The sequence below is a fragment of the Plectrocnemia conspersa genome, unplaced genomic scaffold, assembly GCF_051122295.1.
Source record: "Plectrocnemia conspersa isolate PC_06_02 unplaced genomic scaffold, ASM5112229v1 ptg000007l, whole genome shotgun sequence".
In the NCBI taxonomy this organism is placed as follows: domain Eukaryota; kingdom Metazoa; phylum Arthropoda; class Insecta; order Trichoptera; family Polycentropodidae; genus Plectrocnemia; species Plectrocnemia conspersa.
Window position 1 is genome coordinate 4,501,591 of NW_028277171.1, and position 20,070 is coordinate 4,521,660.

At 28.5% G+C, this 20,070-nt stretch overlaps 1 long non-coding RNA gene across 3 annotated transcripts in view; it reads right to left on the minus strand.

Annotated features, from left to right (window-relative positions):
- The window catches only part of LOC148233700 (uncharacterized), a 113,786-nt gene that overhangs the window by 40,531 nt on the left and 53,185 nt on the right, over positions 1-20,070 (minus strand). The window contains exon 3 of one of the 3 annotated variants that reach the window (XR_015810222.1): positions 11,972-12,006. The exons of 1 other annotated variant lie outside the window; for it this stretch is intronic. This is a non-coding gene — a long non-coding RNA (uncharacterized LOC148233700). Of the gene's footprint in view, positions 1-2,444; positions 2,655-11,971; positions 12,007-20,070 lie in introns of those variants that run through there. One more of the 3 variants, XR_015810223.1, reaches the window with a different exon arrangement.

Consider the following 20,070-nt stretch of genomic DNA (forward strand, 5'->3'; position numbering starts at 1 on the left):
TGTTGTCAAAAAGTCAAGAAGCAAAACCTTCCTCGAACCCCGGACTCACTGTAAAAATAGCAAAACAATAACAGCAAGCTTATATTGTAATCAGCTGGATCGCTTTCATAAGGAATTAAATAAAATGCCTAGCGTTGTCAACATACATAAGTCGAATAAATGCGGCGAAATTGACTCTCTATAAAATGAAGGAACTTGGAAGGGGTAATTTCATTTACCTTATTTTTCAGACCTTGCTCTTTTTGACTACCATTTATTTTGATCGATACAATGCAGATAATTTCGCTATAGGAACATTTTGCATCAAAGCCTTTAACATATAATATAGAATTTAAAAAAATGATCTAGAGGTGAGATATTTTTTATTTTTTTGAATCATTCAAATTAAAATAAACATTTAGAAGTGATTTTTAAAAACGTTAAAAACAACATTTATAACGGGATAAGGTAGTAAAACGCACATCAAATATATACCTAATTTATTTTACGTAATTGAATTTAACCGCTTAATATATTATGACTCAAGATATTGTTGTATAAAATTGTACTTGTAACTGATACATAATAGATGAACTAGCCACAGGTAATTTCTACACAACTTTCTATTAAAATTAAAGGTACATATGCATATTTATTTATAATATGTTATTTTAGTGATTGTGTTACAATATTATTACTGAAATATCACATTACTTTGCCTGTAAATAAAAATTTAAAATACCGCTCTCGAAGCAGATGGATTTAATATATGTATACATTATTTAATTGGTCGCTTTTATATTTAATAAACGACTCAATAAAATATAAATGGAAAATATTGGAAACCATAAAATTCAATAACCGATTGATTGAAACCAATTATAAATAAGAATGCTTAATAAAATATAAAAAAATATCTACGAGAGATTCATGTTTTATACAATTATGAAAATACAATGTTAAATTGAATATGTAGATGTGTTTAAAAGTAACTCATTATATACAATGAAATTACGATATTCGTAACAACAATTTACTGTTAATATGGATGTCATAATATAAACACGATATTAATAATAATTAATATAATAATAAATGTTGTTTAATAAAAAATATTATATTATACTATCGCGTGACATTGAAAATGATAGATCATATAAACCACTATAAAAATGTTATGGATATTTGATAACTAAAATATTCGTACTTACGTGAGCATCGATAAACGTTATTTAAGAATAAAAATTTGCAATAAAACCTTCGTCACAACACTGAATATACATTTTGCACACAATTTCGCGCACCGGGACGTTTCACTTGTAAATATATGCCGCCAGCTGTTTTCTCGCTTGAAGCCTTGGATAATTTTTACTTGAATGTAATGTAAGACCTTATAACTTTAACTATATTCTGATGGCATATATTATACGATAAATAAATAGCACATTTACACAAACAAACAAAATAAAACATGAATTAGAAGTAACCGAAAAATATTTTAGTTAAGCTCTGTTTACTTTTATCTGTAATTCTAAAGCAAAAATGTGTTGTTGTGTTTCGAGACGCAAAATTGTAAAGGAGCAATAAAATAATATTTATATATAAATCATATAAGTCAATATCACTAACGTTTTTTAAATAAACAATTTGATATAAAATAATATTTATAGGCACGTCAATAAGTAGTATGTTATTAACTATTTGTAGATATTTAAGTAAAACCACTTAATTATAGTATCATTAAAAATGTACGTTGGGTAATTTGTTAAACATAATATTTATTCTGTTTAGGCTCTACTCTTATCGTCATAGTTTATTTTAACTTGACCAGCAATCATTTTAAACTAAGCAGTAAAAAATAACGCAATGGTAATTTTTGTAATATCTGATATTTTTAAATTATTAAGATAGTCCAGCTGTAGTATTTCAAACATATACACGCTTTTAGGGTTATTTATCAAAGATTTTGAAAATGTGTTATATTAATAATAAAAAAACAGCTCTCTCCATCACACGTGTTTTTTTAGAAGTCAGCTGTTTTATCTAACTTACAACACACTGTTGACCAAAAACGTTTTATAAAAAAATTATAAGCTCTTCAAATTGGCACTAATTTACAGTATGCATTTTTTTGTTGATTCACCCATTATATAAATGGGTTATTAACATCCATTCAGAATATCTTATAACTTGTTTTCTCTCTCCTGAAAATATGCATATGTAGATAGGTTTTTGCGCTACTAACTTATCGATACGATACATAACAATCGCCTAATAGTTGCAATAATATATTTGCGATGAATTGCTGCCGTGTTTTCATCATAATTTTTGTCTGAATTTTGAAACCCAACCACTCATTTTATGCTGCTTTAGATTTCAAAGTTGAAGAAGTCAACCACGTGAGAAACTCTCCCGTAATTTTTCGGTTACCTCCGAAAATATTAGCGTTAACGTGAATTATTTACGTGAGTGATCTACGTTGTTTTCACGTCGTAAAGGGCGCGAAAGAGCGACGCCGCGGAGGGACTTGTCACGTGACTGTCAGGTTCGCGGGTCGCGGGTCATCGCGTTCGAACGATAGCGATGCTTTTTCGCTTTCGAGTGACGTAACTGTAGCGAAGTGTTGTTACGCCAGGCGACGATGCGCGCCGCCCGCTCGACCGGCGGAGAGGAACTGAGCGGAGAGCCGAGTGTTTGTGCCGAAGTTCGGAATGCAACCGCCAGGGGCGCCACGAATCGGGCGGAAAATCGCGCATGCGCATATTAAAACACCCCATGTGCGAGGAAAATTTAGGCGGCTGGAAAAGCGCGCGGACAAGAGACAAAAAAAACAAGCTTTAAATAACTTGTTTTTCACAAGCATATTTGAATTAAATGCTTTGCCGCTATTGCGGCCTAAAGATATATACTAATATTTTTTGAAATAAATTAATTTATAGATTTTATGTATTATTTATTATATAACAAACACACACAGCTGATCATGTTTGAAAGGATCATTGTCTCAAACCCTAAGCTCGTGTTAATGACTTTATTATTATTTATTTTATTTTATTAATTTATTTAGCTTAATAGCTAATCTTTACATCTAACAAATTTAGTAAACATATATAAAAATATATAAAAAATACATAACAGAATGAAAAAATAAAAATATACAATAATAAAGTCTTAATATTATAATTTATTTCTATATGTACGAAGGTGTTTTTTTATTCCATTTATGAAACCCGTTATATTTTTGCTGTTTCGAATTTCTCTTGGAAGACTATTATATAAATCAAACCCTCCGTACATAATTCCCCTAGCCGTACTCGTTTTCTTATACTTAATTATCTTTAAATTTTCTCTATTTCTAGTATTATATTTATGTACATCTTTATTTCTTATTAAATACTTATTAAAATATTCTGGTAACATATTATTTTCCAACTTATATATAAATACTAAAACATTCATACTCAATATTTCTTGAACATTCAACCATTCTAATCTATCAATCATACTTTTACAATTAGTTAATCTATTTTTATTTAAGATTACTCTCATTGCCCTATTTTGTAATTTTTGCAACATTTGTTTATCTAATTTATTTAACATATTTAATAGTGTTACACAATAATTAAAATGGGGCAATATTATACTATTGTAAATATTTTTTTTTGTATTTATACTTAATATATTTCTTAATCTAGATAATAAACCTATTTTTCTACTATTTTTTTTTAATATGTTATTACAATGTTCTTTAAAATTGAATTTTGTATCAACAATTACTCCTAAATATTTTATATTATCCACTATTTCTATACTAGAGTTATTTATTACTATTTTGGTACTATTATCTAACACATTTTTATAATTAATAAACATACATTTAGTTTTATTCTCATTTAATTTAAGTACATTATTCTTTAACCATATTTCTTATAAACTTAATTCATTATTTAAATTATATACAATTTCTTTAATGTTATCACCTATGCAATACATTAATGTGTCATCCGCAAATAGATGAATTTTACATTTTTTCACGTTATTAACTATATCATTAATATACAAAACAAATAACAATGGTCCCAATTTAGACCCTTGTGGTACTTAATAAGACACTAATTTCTCTTCAGAAAATACATTATTTATTTTAACTTTTTGTTTTCTTTTATATAAGTAATTATTAAACCATCTTAAAACTATATCACTTATACCTATACTCTCCAATTTCTTTAACATTATTTTTCTGTCTATTGTTTCGAAGGCTCTCTTGAAATCCAAGAAAACTGCTTCAATGATTTTGTTTGTATCCTTAGCCAACAGCCAATCATTTATCACTACTTCTAATGCAGTTTCAGTAGAATGCTTTTCTCTGAATCCCGATTGTTGTTTACATATTATGTTTTGAGAAGTAATAAATTTTGACCAAAAATGATTCATTAACAATTGAGACAAACAACACAATAGGATTTCGGGGACCACATAGACCTCGAGCTTACAGTAAATATTATCCTTCATTAAGAGAACTCCTTTGTGGCCAAACGGTCATGGATATCATAAATCACCACATCCGTAACATTTCCGAAAATGCAATACGACCTTGAACGAGCAAACGTCGCTTTCTAAAGGCGTTAACTTATTTCGCCGTTCTACGCCTGGAAAATTGCTACATATGCAATTCGCCAGCAAGCCTTATAGCCCTGGATGTATAAGCCCGGACTCCGATGAGGTGAGTCAGATAGTCATCCAGTCAGGCAGACAAGCAGTCAGAGTCAGGATGTCATAAATCACAAGCAGCCACTCGAAGAGACTAGCAGAGTCCTGGAGCTCCCGAACGACCATCGCCGCAAGAAGAACTGCCTTCTGACACTAACTGCAGACAGCTACAAGAACCCCGAGGATAGTCCACGGGCATCATCCCCTGCGCCAGCTTAACCACCGCTTGGAGGAAACATCGTCTATCGTACATTTGTAACGTCTTACTAGATTCTACATTGAGTCTCATTGGCCACGAGGTCAATCCCCCTAGGGTTCCCAAAATTATTTGACGCATAAAACATACACGTTATTTTAATATTATTTTAACAGCACGATTCACTAGTGGTGGACGCCCTAGTATTAATTTTTTAGTTAGGACGCCGCCCTGGCGCTTTAATTGCAATGAAATTTACTTTTTAAGTACATTTAGATTTAGAAATAACCACGGAACTATATAGCAAATCTATTTGATTATAAAAAAAAATCAGTTACGATTTTGAGGGCAAATGATACTGTACCACTGCGTTCATGGATATCAGTCAGGCTTTTGACAAAGTCTAGTACGATGGACTGCTTTATAAGATAAAAGTGAACCTGCCAAAAAAAAATCCTAAACTATCAGAATCCTACATAAGAGATAGATAATTTAACGTAAAAGTCAACGCGGAATGCAAGGAGCTGAATAAAATCAAATCTGGAGTTTCACAGGGAATTTATTGGGACCGGCACTTAACCTAATTTATACAGATAATCTTCCAAAGATTATATGCAACAATAGTGACATTTGCGGACGATACAGCAATGATTGACTCTCATCATTACTTAAAGAAAGCGTCAGAAAACTTTCAGAGAGTCGAATAATAAAAAACTTGGAGAATGAAAGCAAACACAACAAAATCAACCCATGTAACGTTCACATTGAATAAAAATACCTGCTCAAATGTTTCGCTAAATGGTCAAATATTACAACAAAAAGAACACTTTATCTGGACAGAAGATTCACAAGGTGGAAACATATCTTTACTAAAAGGAAACAATTTGGATTCCTAAGAGTAAAATCTACGTTGTTTTCCGTTGCCTGTTACGCCAGATTTTTGTTCGTAGGATATTTTGGAAAAAGGAATATGTATGTAAATGAATAGAGACATCTCTTGTACAGAATTGCTAGTATTTTATTATAATAATTACTAAATAATTTTTAATATTAGCAAATATAATTGTTGCAATTAGAGTATTTTTGCTAGCCACTGATCTATATTATGTCAGCGCATTATTATTTATTTCGAAGCTATTTATAACTTATTATGATTATGGCGTATTTTTGGAGTTTTTTTTAGATTTCTAGCAATAGAAACAGTTATGTATTTTTTATAGTAAATTATTAACGCTGTCTCTATTTCCTCCAAGAGATTACTCCACACTACTAAGCTGCAGATAAATATATTTTTTTACTCCATGTTTTCCAATTTGTACAAGGCCTTCTAGATCTTTGGAAATTGTTTGTACACTATAGATAATTTATGATCATTTTCAATTCATAGTTGATAAGTGCAGATTTTAGACTGATTTCAGAGTATTTTAGAAGGTTTAAATAATGATGATAAATTATAAAGGGTTTAAAATGGAATTTTAGTCTTTTTCGGTTAAAAACAATAATTATTTTTGGATCACCCTAAATTTTTTATAAAATACAAAAGCACAACTTGCATAAACAAGTAAAAAATATATAAAGATTGTTATATATACCATAAAAATAATCTTATTTATATGTAGAATAAAGCGCTATTTTATTTTTTTTAAATCAATAAAATTCATATTTTTAAATTAATAACGATCGAAAATATTATTTTCTTTATAGCCTTATTTATATGTAGATTTAAGCGCCATTTTTTAAATCATTAAAATTTACCTTTTTTAATTAAAAACGATCAAAATCAATATTTTCTTTAAGGCTTTAATTAAAAGCTCAAAATTCAATACGTCTCGAGTCTAGATTATAATTTTAGATTGATAAAATAAAAAATATTATTTTTAATTAAATATACAGCTAAAAAATCTTATATTTAATAAAACTTAAAAGCTACCAAGTCTAAAAAAATATTATAAATAATAATTACAATGTTGAGACTTGAGTCTGAGAAAAGTTTTTTAAAACTGGGAATTTTGGAAAAAAAATAAAATTAATGATATATAGACATTTAAAAAAAAAATAATGCTGACTGAAAGCAGTTTGTAATTTACAATGCTAATTGAGTTTGCTTATTTTTGTGGCAAAAATATGGTTATACCGTGTAATTTAAAACATTCAAGTTTAAAATAATTTAGAATATTTAAGCCAAAAATTTAGAAAAACGATTAAACTTAAAACAATAAGGTATTGTTTTTTTCAAAAAGGTAAAAAACCAGTTATACAGTATACTGTATAACTGTTTTTTTGTTCAATTTAAATAAAATTATAATTGAAAAATGTATTCCTTCATATTAAAATATTTTTACCTATACGTAAAAATAATTCAATGGTTTGATGTATATTATTAAAATGTTTATAAATCAAAAATGTATATGTCTATTCAATGTATATTAAGATATTCGTTATTGAAATATATTATAAATAACCTTTTATAATATACATTAACAATACTAATATATGTACATATTATATGATTATAAATACTGACATTTGAACATAAAAATTAACCAAGTTATATATAATAAATTATAAATGCTCGTATGTATATTTTGACGGTGACCTTTAGAATATCAAAGTATTATATTGTATGAATGACTTGGGAGCAAAATTATCAAAGTATTTTAACTTTTACGGTGAAGTTTTACCTACATCACAACTTTTAATGTTGAATTACATCGATCATTGTTCCACTATATAATGCGCGAGCAGACAATCTAAAATACGTTTAGTTCTAAAAACTTTCACGTCTTGGCAACGGAGCGCACACCTTTTCAGAGAAACACAAATGTCAAGATGCCACATTGGCGGAACAAAATGTCTACCATGATCTTTCAAACGCTTTTTCGTGTTCAGCAAACCGTTGCTTGTAGAAGAAGTAGACTCGAGTTTTTTACGCAAACTTTAAGGGGTTTCGCCGCAGAATTTCTAAAACCTTATACCGCTATACCATCCGATCCAATTTTAAACAGTTAAAAACCCACGTAGAGACCTATCACAAACATTAATTTTAAACCTACGTATATAATCATTTTAGCTGATAGGTATATTAATGAGTATTTTAAGTTTTGCTTTAAATTTATAAGGGATAAAATACATAAAATAAGATCAATGTATAATATCTGAGTTTTACCGCAAGAACAACATATAGAACATTTAAGTATATTAACAAAACTGAATAAAAAAATATAGAGAATGAATCGACTAAAATATAATTTGTATATTTAGTTAATGTGCTTGAAAATTATTCTAATTATATGAAAAATAAACCTTAATTATTCATGAGATGTATAAGCTTATGAAATTTAACATAAAAGCTTTACATAAATTCATAATTAATTAAAAAATTAAGTAATCGAATTCTTAAATCATACTAATTTGATAGTAGCATTGCTTGAAATGAAAAAAATTGTTTCCCGATTGATTTATTTTTTTATTCAGGTTTTTTTTAGCAAGTAAAGCACTAGTTATAAATAATACGATTTACGTATTGGTATTTTTCCATCCTTGCTGATTAATTTGTCATTTAAATTAAATTCTTTAACTTCTCTCAATCAGTTTTGTCACATGAATTGGTTTTATCGAGTTGATTAACATAATATTAAATTAAATCAACAAAATATTTTAAGGCGGTTAAAATATTGTTATGAATTAGTTATGAACCTTTTTAAATCCCACCATAAAAATTTTCCGTTCAATATATGATATAATTTGTGTCACACAACACGAAATAATGATAGACTGAAAGTCAGTAAAAAATAACGTATATACCTACATAACAACGTTAATACGTTAAACGTGAATAAATCGAACACGCAATTTGGACACGGATAGCAATGGCGAACTTGCCATAAATCAACTTCCAACATTCATTACCCAAAATGACCGCCGAAGCAGAAATACACACCATAAATATTATTGAAATTACAAATCAGTGTGTGGCGTGTATTGTTTTGGGCCGATTTGACAGCGATCTTCGTTACTGAAAAAGCGTGACACATTAATTTCAGGTCATGTTTGTTCACGCATGTAATAAATTTACGAGGTGGGCTTGAATTATATTTATTTATTTATGTATTACAAACTAACTGGATTACCAGACATATAAGATGTATTAAATATTTACTTTATTGTACATTTAGAACGCAAGATTGGAAGCTTAGGAATTTTTTACTATTTAAACAATGAAATTAAAGTACAGTAGTATACTCTAGATTATCTGTGCTTGAAATAAATTAAATATTTATTGAATAATTTTATTTTTTAATAAGAATACTCGTCTGTTGTGATTTATGAAACACACGATGTGTGTGTCATGATTTGATGTTCACGTTAAATTATAATAGTACTGCAGATCCTTCGGTTAGAAGGAAATTTTGAAGGAAGAAAAGTTTTCATATTAATATTTAAAATATCTGAGTAAATATTGATGTTGATTTTTTTATTTTAAATGTATACAACTTTGAGAACTCTATAATAATATTTGTGCACTTTACGAACGCTTAATTCTCCATCGATATAACTGAGGGTGGGTCCGGGAGAAAAATATAAATCACTTCGTCTACGAAAGTTTGTGATTAACTTTAGATACAGTGTGTAACGTATTAGATATCGGCAAAATTCGCCCTTATATATCCGGGTATAGTCGAGCCTTCGGGCGGCAAACTTTAGGGTCTCACTGTCCTCTTGCTCGGTATACAAAAGAGGGCTAAGTCCTGACAAGTCTGAGAAAACTTTATAAGACGACATGCGATATAAGGATAAGGTCCTGAATCAATATTGAGCGCATGGTCCAGAAAAGGGACAATAGGATGAAGCTATAAAAAATGGTAATGCTATATTAATTTCAGATTACTAATATATAATCAGATTTTTCAGATCACATTCCATTGAATCTGGTAATAAACAAATTAAAACAATAACAATCAAAGTGTTTTTACAGACAGATTTCGTTTTATATTTTTATAAATTTACTTCAAAAAATAAATTAAATATGTACATACTGTGTATCATAATTATTTATTTATTATTTATTTATTTATTTATTTTATTAATTTATTTAGCTTAATAGCTAATCTTTACATCTAACAAATTTAGTAAACATATAGAAAAATATATAAAAAATACATAACAGAAAGAAAAAATAAAAATATACAATAATAAAGTCTTAATATTATAATTTATTTCTATATGTACGAAGGTGTTTTTTTATTCCATTTATGAAACCCGTTATATTTTTGCTGTTTCGGATTTCTCTTGGAAGACTATTATATAAATCAAAACCTCCGTACATAATTCCCCTAGCCGTACTCGTTTTCTTATACTTAATTATCTTTAAATTTTCTCTATTTCTAGTATTATATTTATGTACATCTTTATTTCTTATTAAATACTTATTAAAATATTCTGGTAACATATTATTTTCTAACTTATATATAAATACTAAAACATTCATACTCAATATTTCTTGAACATTCAACCATTCTAATCTATCAATCATACTTTTACAATTAGTTAATCTATTTTTATTTAAGATTACTCTCATTGCCCTATTTTGTAATTTTTGCAACATTTGTTTATCTAATTTATTTAACATATTTAACAGTGTTGCACAATAATTAAAATGGGGCAATATTATACTATTGTAAATAATTTTTTTTTGTATTTATACTTAATATATTTCTTAATCTAGATAATAAACCTATTTTTCTACTAATTTTTTTTAATATGTAATTACAATGTTCTTTAAAATTTAATTTTGTATCAACAATTACTCCTAAATATTGTATATTATCCACTATTTCTATACTAGAGTTATTTATTACTATTTTGGTACTATTATCTAACACATTTTTATAATTAATAAACATACATTTAGTTTTATTCTCATTTAAAAATATGTTTAATCTATTTTTTTAAAGGATCCTGCATTGAAAGCGTCAATTGTTAAAAAATGCTTGAGAGAAATTGTGTTAATAATACCACCCAAAACAACACAAAATGATCGTGTCAGATTTTTGGAAAAACATAAACATTAATCACCGAACCAAAATTCATCGAAATTATTAACATAAAATGTTAAAAAATAATTTTTAGTCACTAATCTAAGATACAAACCTTAGATAATTAATGATTGAACGTAAAAGTTAATGTAACTCTGCGGCAAAAAACACTGTTTATAATATAATTTATAATGCAATTCTTTGCGGTTTACCAAACTTCTCTTAGTGGTGGCGATGATTTAATGATGCTATGGTATGAATTATAGTAAAAAGTCACGCTAAGATAATATGTGGTCGATATTTGTATATTTCAGATTGCATTAGACGTTCATACATTATATCAAATGTAAGCGAACGTATAAAATAGTTAATAACGCGACGAAATGTAAAGCCCATTTATTCTGAATTCTTCCCTGACAGATATAGAAATTCCCTGGGGAGAATATGCAACCTGTCGTAAATTACTGACTTCGGAAAAAGAGAGAGGAACCTGTTGCACTTGCATTCGAATAAAATCAAATCCTATTCCTCGCTCCCGTGATATACATCGTATTAGCATAAACCAGCGCTTTGTCGGAATTCCAATCCTATTTTCAAATAAAAAATATGTATGTCGAAGAAAAAAATACATACTAAATGATTATGTATATTTTTGGATACTATATACTATTCCAAATAATTGGTTTGCAATTTAATTATAATACAGCAGCACGTCTTACATTTTAATATCAATATTATCAGTGCATTATTGTAATTAGCTTTTTGTTAAAAGATCTTAAATCTTTGCTAATACAATAGTAAGCTTGGATAAAATTATCAAGAAGGAATTAACCCATTTTGTTAATGTTTATGCTATCTCTAATTAACGTTGGATATGTGTTATATAATTTTAATATATTTTTTTATTACGCGTTGGTGGTAAAATAATATTTTACAATTTTTTGAATACATATTTAAAAAGACATTAGTAAACTTTTTTAGACAAAATTATTATCAATAACACACAAAATAACCTAAAACAATGTAATTTTAATAATAATAAAATATTTACCTTTATAGATGATTTCAGATATTAATATCGACAAACTGAAACAGAAAAAAAAGTTGCTTATTATATGCATTTTATAAATAATTTAAGCTTTTTCTTATTTGTTTTATATTATACTGTATAAGTTGTAAGTCAATGAAGAAATTTTTAGTTATTTTTATTTTTTTCTAAATATGTTTTTTATCATAAATAAACCATAAACAATTTTTATTTATTTAAAAGACAGTAAAACCATATATCTACATATATTTCTTGCTACAAAATAATTTAAGTTTATACCAATAAGACTATGAAGTCCTTTTTCCTGAACATGTGTTTTATAAGCATAAAGACTATGTTTTTTATTATATAATACTACAGTAATTTAAAACAATTTATTATAATATATATTCAGAATTATGTATTTTTTTATTTGTCGTTTAACGACTACTAAAACGTTTTATTCTACAGTTTTTTAAATTATTTTATTACTGTCAACATAAAGTTATTCTAATTTTAGTATAAAATTCAAGAATCCATTTTACTGTATTTAAAACGTCCTTGTCTTATTTTTTATTAACACAGTAGAAACTTGGCTTAAGTGAGTGATCCTTGATATTTGTTATGTAAGCAATACTACATTTTATAATGGTAACGAATTATTAGCAAATTAAGAGCCTATGTGGGTTTTAATTACCTGCAAAATTTAAAAATGATGGCTTAAGTGAAAAAAATGAAAAATGCTAACAACCGTGTCATAAGAAAGATCATACATCTCGAAAGTAAGGCAACACATATGTGAAACAATGGATAGAAAAATAATGTTGAATAAATTAAATATTAATACATAATAGTCTTTAAATAATTTAAAAATTATTTCAAAAAGTTAAATAAATTATGCTTATTCCAAAAAAAAAAAATATCTCACGATGCACCACAGGGGTTCAAATTAGGACCATTGCTGTTTTTTAATATGCATTAATGATATAATTAATAACATAAAAAAAAACATATGTTTGCGGATGACATTTTAATTTTTTACATAGGTGATAATGTTATGTCGCGGATCTCATACGCCCGCGCGCTTCGTGGCGTGGATGGCGTTCGGGCGGCGGCTGATGTCACGTACAGGCGGCATATTTGCGCGCGATCGAAGAAAGTGCTAAATAATCGCAGTTTTAGATTGTCATAAAATTAAAATTATGCTACTGATAATTATAAAAGTTTGTGTGGGCACTCACCAATACAATATTAATGAAAACTTTTCGGGCGTAAATATTCAATTTACGCAAAATCTTTGTCGGCTTTTGCAAAATGCCATAAGGCATAAAAATGATACTTCAGAATACGAACACCACATGTGTGACTATCCTAGAATTTGTCGCCACCGATTCTAAATAAGAATTCGTTATGGTGTGACAATTATATAAGCCGATCTAAGAAAATATATAAGAATATTGGAAAAGATTTTTTTTAACAAAATCAAGTACCACTAATTATTTTTTAATTATATATTTTTATATGAAAAAAAATATAATAACGATTTCTGTTATAAGAATATACTATCAAAAATATATTTAATCCCTTTTGGTGCCTTAAAATACTCAAAGATGTCAGTGAGAGTCTGTTGAAGTCCCCGATAAGCATGTGCTATTATAACTTGACCACGTGACTACGTTGCAGCGCTCAACATGCGTATTGACCATAGGTCGCCTACGCGCATACTGAAATTGAACCGAGTTACTCGTTTTATCTCAGTTTGCGAAGCACCATATCATTATCTCTCTCACTCTCGTCACTTAACGGGTGAAAGAGCGAAAGGGGAAGTGTCTCACCGCTCAGGCTCGAAAGAACAGCTCCGACTTCGGTCCCTTTGACTCGGAAAACACGACAATGTTCGGAAGTGCTCGAAGCTGGCCAAGTCGACTGAATTACTCCCACTTTACCTTGGACAACTCGGATATTTTAGAGCAGGCAGAACCGAGCTCGACCGAAGTAACCCACTATATTCTCCGTCCTTGGCCACCCTTGGCCAACTTCCAGAGAGTGTAGTGCAGGCATTAAAGAAGTTGTATTTAATTTATATAATAAATTATGTATAGTAGAAATATGGTTAAAAATAATGTACCTAAATGAGAATAAAACTAAATTTATATTTATTAATTATAAATATATTGTAAATAATAATATAAAAAAACTCTATTTGTAGAAAAAAATCAATTTAAGGAACATTATAATTACATGATGAAAAATAGTAGAAAAATATGTATATTATCTAGGATGTGAAATATATTTCCACACTTTAATTATTATGCAAGAATATTATATATGCCTAATAAATTAGATAAAACGATGTTGCAAGAATTACAAAATAAGGCAATGAGAGTAGTTTTAAATAAGAATAGATTTACTAGTTGTATAAGTATGATTGTTAGATTAGAATGGTTGAATGTTCAAGACATATTGAAAATGATTATTTAAGTATTTATATATAAGTTAGAAAATAATATGGTATTAGAGTATTTTAAATTTAATAAGAAATAAAGACGTACATAGATTTAATACTAGAAATAGAGACAATTTAAGGATAGTTAGGTATAGGAAAACGAGTACGGCTAGGGGAATAATGTACGGAGGTGTTAATTTATTTAATAATATTCCTAGGACGATCCGCAAAAATAAAAATGTAGCTGTTTTCTTTAATGGAATATAGAAACACTTTTGTGTATTAAGAAATAAATTATTATGTTTATATTATATTTTTTATGTATGTTTATATAGTAAATAAATAAATAAAAATCAACTTACTCGGACATTCACACTCAATTATGCCATACAAATATCTTATTAAATTTTTTTTTTTTATAATATTTCATATTCAATACTTTTGATTATTAAAATTGTTTTTGGACACCCGATAGAATTTGCTGTTACTGGCACTGTTTTGATCATTCGCGTAAATTAATATTTGCTGGGTTCCGTTACATACGTACGTACAGACCAAACAGAACATCTGAAACAATTAAGGGTTTGAAATTGATACGGTTGTAAAATTTCGTTATAACGGCTTCGGATAATGGCGTCTCGTGTACAAGTTCATCACCGCACTGCGCCATAAATAATGGCGTGCTTCATTTGGGTTCAGTTTTGTGTTTCAAATGTGAACCGACACAACGTGATTGACCTGCATTGTACGGAACCCTTTTAACGAGACCGCAAAAAGTCTTACCGAAAGAAAACAACAACCGCACACGTTAAACTTGGAAAACCCACCCCCCGAAAGAAACTAGGGGTGGTATCGCGTTTCGGCGTCTGAAAACACAAATTCGTGACTCGACGCCGTTCCGAGGCTCTAGACGTGTTCTTTGATTTATCTCATACGTTTTGAAGTTGCAGCTCGTCGTTTTTTTTCTGCACCAGGATAATGGAAAGTTTTGCAGTTGCGACGCAGAGGATTGGGTTTCGTGGACGGCGTGTAGTTTAAAGTTTGAGTCGTTGCGTGCTAGACGAGGTTTATTTTAACCAGCAGCGCAGTTCTTAGATTATACAATGTGAGTTTTTGATTGTACTACATACAACCACAAACTATGGATGGGTTAAATAGACTTTTTCATTAATTAAAGTGGACCTCAAAGTCTTTTATAGCGACTCATATGAAATTATGCTAAAATTCCACTGCTAATAAAAGTAAATGATACAAATGAAAATGTTCTTGAGCACTGTCTACGTTAAAAGTACAAAGATCTATTCTTTGGTATAGCCGAAAGTGAAGAAAAAAAACACTATATCTTAATATGTTATTAAAATATAGTGTTTAAGTAGATATGCAGACGACACAGTACCCATGACTGAAGAATTTTATCGTTAGATTAGAGCATCGTTGTTTGGAAAATAATATACATAAATATATGGTTATTTGTAGTGATTTAATTTCAATGAAATAGATACAGCTGGTTAACCAATCAGTGGAAATGGACCGCTAATTCAAATACCTCGACAGTTTCATCAACGAAGAGACAACTTTTGATCTAGACAACGCAGATCGAACGCAGTTTACGAGGTTAAAAAGGTGAGAAAACTTTGTTTAGAACGCAATTGAAATTGCTTAGTTGCTTTGATTGGTATTTACTGCATCAATCATGATGTACTAGATCATACTCATTTAATAATAATAATATTATTGTAACCTGGCAAGGTTAACCTTTTCATGACAATGGCCAAAAGCATAAAACATATAACAATTTAAAAGTATATATATGCATTTTCAATTTAAAAATATATACACTCTCTTAAAAATGTTCAAGTCTTCCGCTTATAATAAAAAATTGAGTGATTTATTGCCTTCTCTATGTCATTAATGAACAATAGAAAAGGCCAAAGTTAGACCCTTGCTTTAAAGGTTTAGGAAAACCCGAGTCTTTTGGACCCGACGCGACGGGTCTGGGTCCAATTTCTTTTCTGTTTTTTTCCCTATACATCTCATTTATGAAACAAGTGCATATTCATTAATTGTTTATTTATATACATATATGTGTATGTATATACATACAAAATTTGTATCGTAAATAACATTTTTATAAATATACAAAAGTCATAATAAAATAAATTGTTTCGTGTATATAAACTTACAAAATTAGATTAAATAAAGTAGTACAGAATTTTATTATAATATGAATAATATTTTTTAATTTTTGCAGCAGAAGACAAGATAAATTATTTCAACATATTTACAATAATAATACCATTTCTATTGGTTATGTATATATTTTGTCATAGGCAAAAAGAGGACTTAAGCAAAAATGATTTTAGAAGTATTCATAAAAAAATATGTTTTTTCTATACTTGTAAAAAACATTTTTTTTAATAAAAAAAATATAATTTATCGCAATCATCGTAATTTTGATTTTTTGTAAAGTACATCGCAAACACAGATATTTTTTTTAACTCAACCATAATTGGCTTATCCAACAATATGTTTTTTTAATCTATATTAAACACATTTGAACTGTGTTCTACTTTATCAAGTAACTGAGAAGCTAAGCATGAGTTAAAAATTCTGACTAAGCAAAGATTAATCTATGTACATTGATAATTAAATATTTTACTTTTTCACGTTCGTTCAGTCAACAGGTATAATACGTTGTTGACTTTCCTTACTTAAAAAATTATGAATTAAATTCATAACGTCCCTTACATATTTGAGCAATTTATAAACTGAGTTTCTGAAACTTTCTTGAATGGAGCTATATTTTGTAATTGCTCTAAGCAATATATTATCAAACGCAAAATATTGACTTGTGTTTAATATGCATATGGTCATTTATAGTTTTTTTTCCTTAGTGCGTTTACACAACTCTGGAAAACAGAAGGTTCTCAAAATTCAATTAAACATAAACCGAAAAAAATTTAAAAGACTAGATACAGGCGGCCCTCGACTTTCGAACGTTCGACTTTCGCACAATTCGCTATTTCGCACATTTAAAAAAAAAAACATTTTTTTTAAATTTAATTTTTTTTTTTAAAAAACGTTTAGATAGCGGTGAATCTTTTGCTTCACTCGGATGTTCATATGATATAAACATGTCTACAATATGTTCAATTTTGCAAAATAAAAATATAATTAAAGAATACGTTCAAAATTGTGGAAAATAAAGATATATTTCCACAATATTTAATGATATATTTCCAAAAAAACAAAGCAAAAAAAAAAGCATGGATGAAATGGAAAATCTTTATCATCTTAGATCGATGACCAACATCAAAAAAATGTCCCTCTGAGTATTTCAATTATTCAAGCAGAAGCTCTTAGTTTGCACAAAGATTAGAATGATAGATTAAAAAAATATTTTAACACGGTTTTTAGAGCAAGTAACGGTTGGTTTTACAATTTTAAAATGAGGTATTCTTTTCATAATACTAAATTTACTGGAGAATTGGCTGATGCGGATACAGATGCTGCAAAAGAATTTATTTCCTAATTATCCATAATTATTGAAGATGTAGAATATTCCTCTAGCCAAATATTTAATGTAGATGAGACAGGTTTATTTTGGAAAACTCTTTAACAATGAAAAATATGAATGAAGCCTTCACGCACCTTGACAAATTTTTAAATATTATGGAATATTGTGATCCCAATGGAGAACGCATATCTCAAGTGCGTGGGGCGATCAATAAAAACATAGCATGTTATAAAATACTATATGAAGAAAAGAAAAAGAATAGTGGAAAACAGTTAACTCTGGATAACTTTTCAAAGGAAACACCCGCAAACCCCACTTAAACGTGTCTCATAAACGCCTCTTAAACACCTTATATTTACTTGATAAATTAATATTTTAAAATACACACAGTTTCAATTTTTTTTAATTCCTTCGACTTTCGTACATTCGACATTCGCACACATTTTTAGGAAAAAATTATGTGCGAAAGTCGAGGGCCGCCTGTATGCATCTTCTCAGAATGTAATCTGGGATATAATCTGGTCCTGAATAATAATCTTAATGAATGAATATGCTGTATGAAGCACATCCTGAATGAAATGTCTAAATCGTACATGTCATAAAAATAAAATTAACAATAATATTCCGATTGTCTGAAACGGTAAAAATAATCAATCAGGCAATCACTAAAAAGTTCAATTTAGAAGATAATGCGTAGACTACTAAAATAATATTAAAAAATATTAAATTGCGTACAAAAAATCCAGCAGTATATTTATAAAAAAAAACAATAATATACTGCAGTATATTTATATAAAAAAACAATAATATACAGCAGTATATTTATATAAAAAAATATATTTTTTTGCCACCAATTAAAACTATTTAAATTCTTCTTAACACAATTTTGTTGTGTTATTGATACTGGTATTAAAGGCTCCAAATGGGGAAAAGCTATCCAAATTACCAAAAAAAAACTTAAAACGTGAGACAAGATTCTCACCATTGTGACTACGTATAAGTAAGATATAAGAAGAATTGCAAGTGATTCAAATAGATAGATGCTTTTAATGCACCTGCCGATTTATTTGAGCATGCTTTATAAATCAGATGGCCGTCCCGAATTTCATAAAGAGAAGTTGCTTTATCTACATCTATTCAGCGTACTGCTTCATTAAACCGTCATATGTTTATACGTATTACAAACACATAAGTATAAGCGTGTGTAAATAATCTCGACGATCATTTTTCACGTTCGTTTGCCGCTTTTGAAACGGCTAAAGCAGATAACGTGTCCGAATTTGCGCTCCGGCTACAAATTGCGAAGTGTAATTAAAACAGGCGCAGACAGTCGGTTTTCACGTATGAAGTAACCCTTTACGGACCAATTAGCCCGATTCGTCGACGGCGGCGTCAATATTGATTTTGCATATGAAACGGACGAGAAAAAACTCAATTTGTGTCGGCTAATTCGCTGTTATTGTCGTGCGACAATGGGTCGCCGTAAAAAGGAAAAAAGCGACGACTCCACTCACTGAACCGCGAGTTTAATCGCTTTTTTTTATTTTTGTTATGAAAAGTGAACTAGTGCAATAAAGTTAATAATTTTCATTCGATTAGCTTATTTTTAAATTATTTTTTAGGTAAATATAATTTTCATGAAATTCCCATTTCAGATAAAAAAATTCTCCACACATTTTATAATACAATTCTATCGTTGTCAGTTGAATAGGATATTATTTTCAATAGCAATATTTGTAACTTTGGTTTTGAGGTAATTTAAGTATATATTTATCTAAATATCTGGAACCATTTAAATGTGCTATTTAGCCATAAAAGAGATATGTGCTTTGTCAATTCACAATGCACAATTTTTTTTCATTACATTATTATGAGAGAAAATTAAAGCTTATATATTTCAAAGCAATTCGATCAATTATTTTTTTAAACAATAAAAGGGTAAAACGAGAACGTTTAAAGAATTATGTTTTAAAAAAAATGATGATAAAAATAATCAGTTGTCGATGAACTGATGAAACGTCCTAAACCCTTATTTAATTTTATCATAATTAGATCAATAGTTACGGAAATATTTAAAAAAATCATATGTATTTGATAGATAAAATGACAAACGAAGAAATTAAATCCATTAACTGACGTTTCGTGGTTTTTAATAAATAA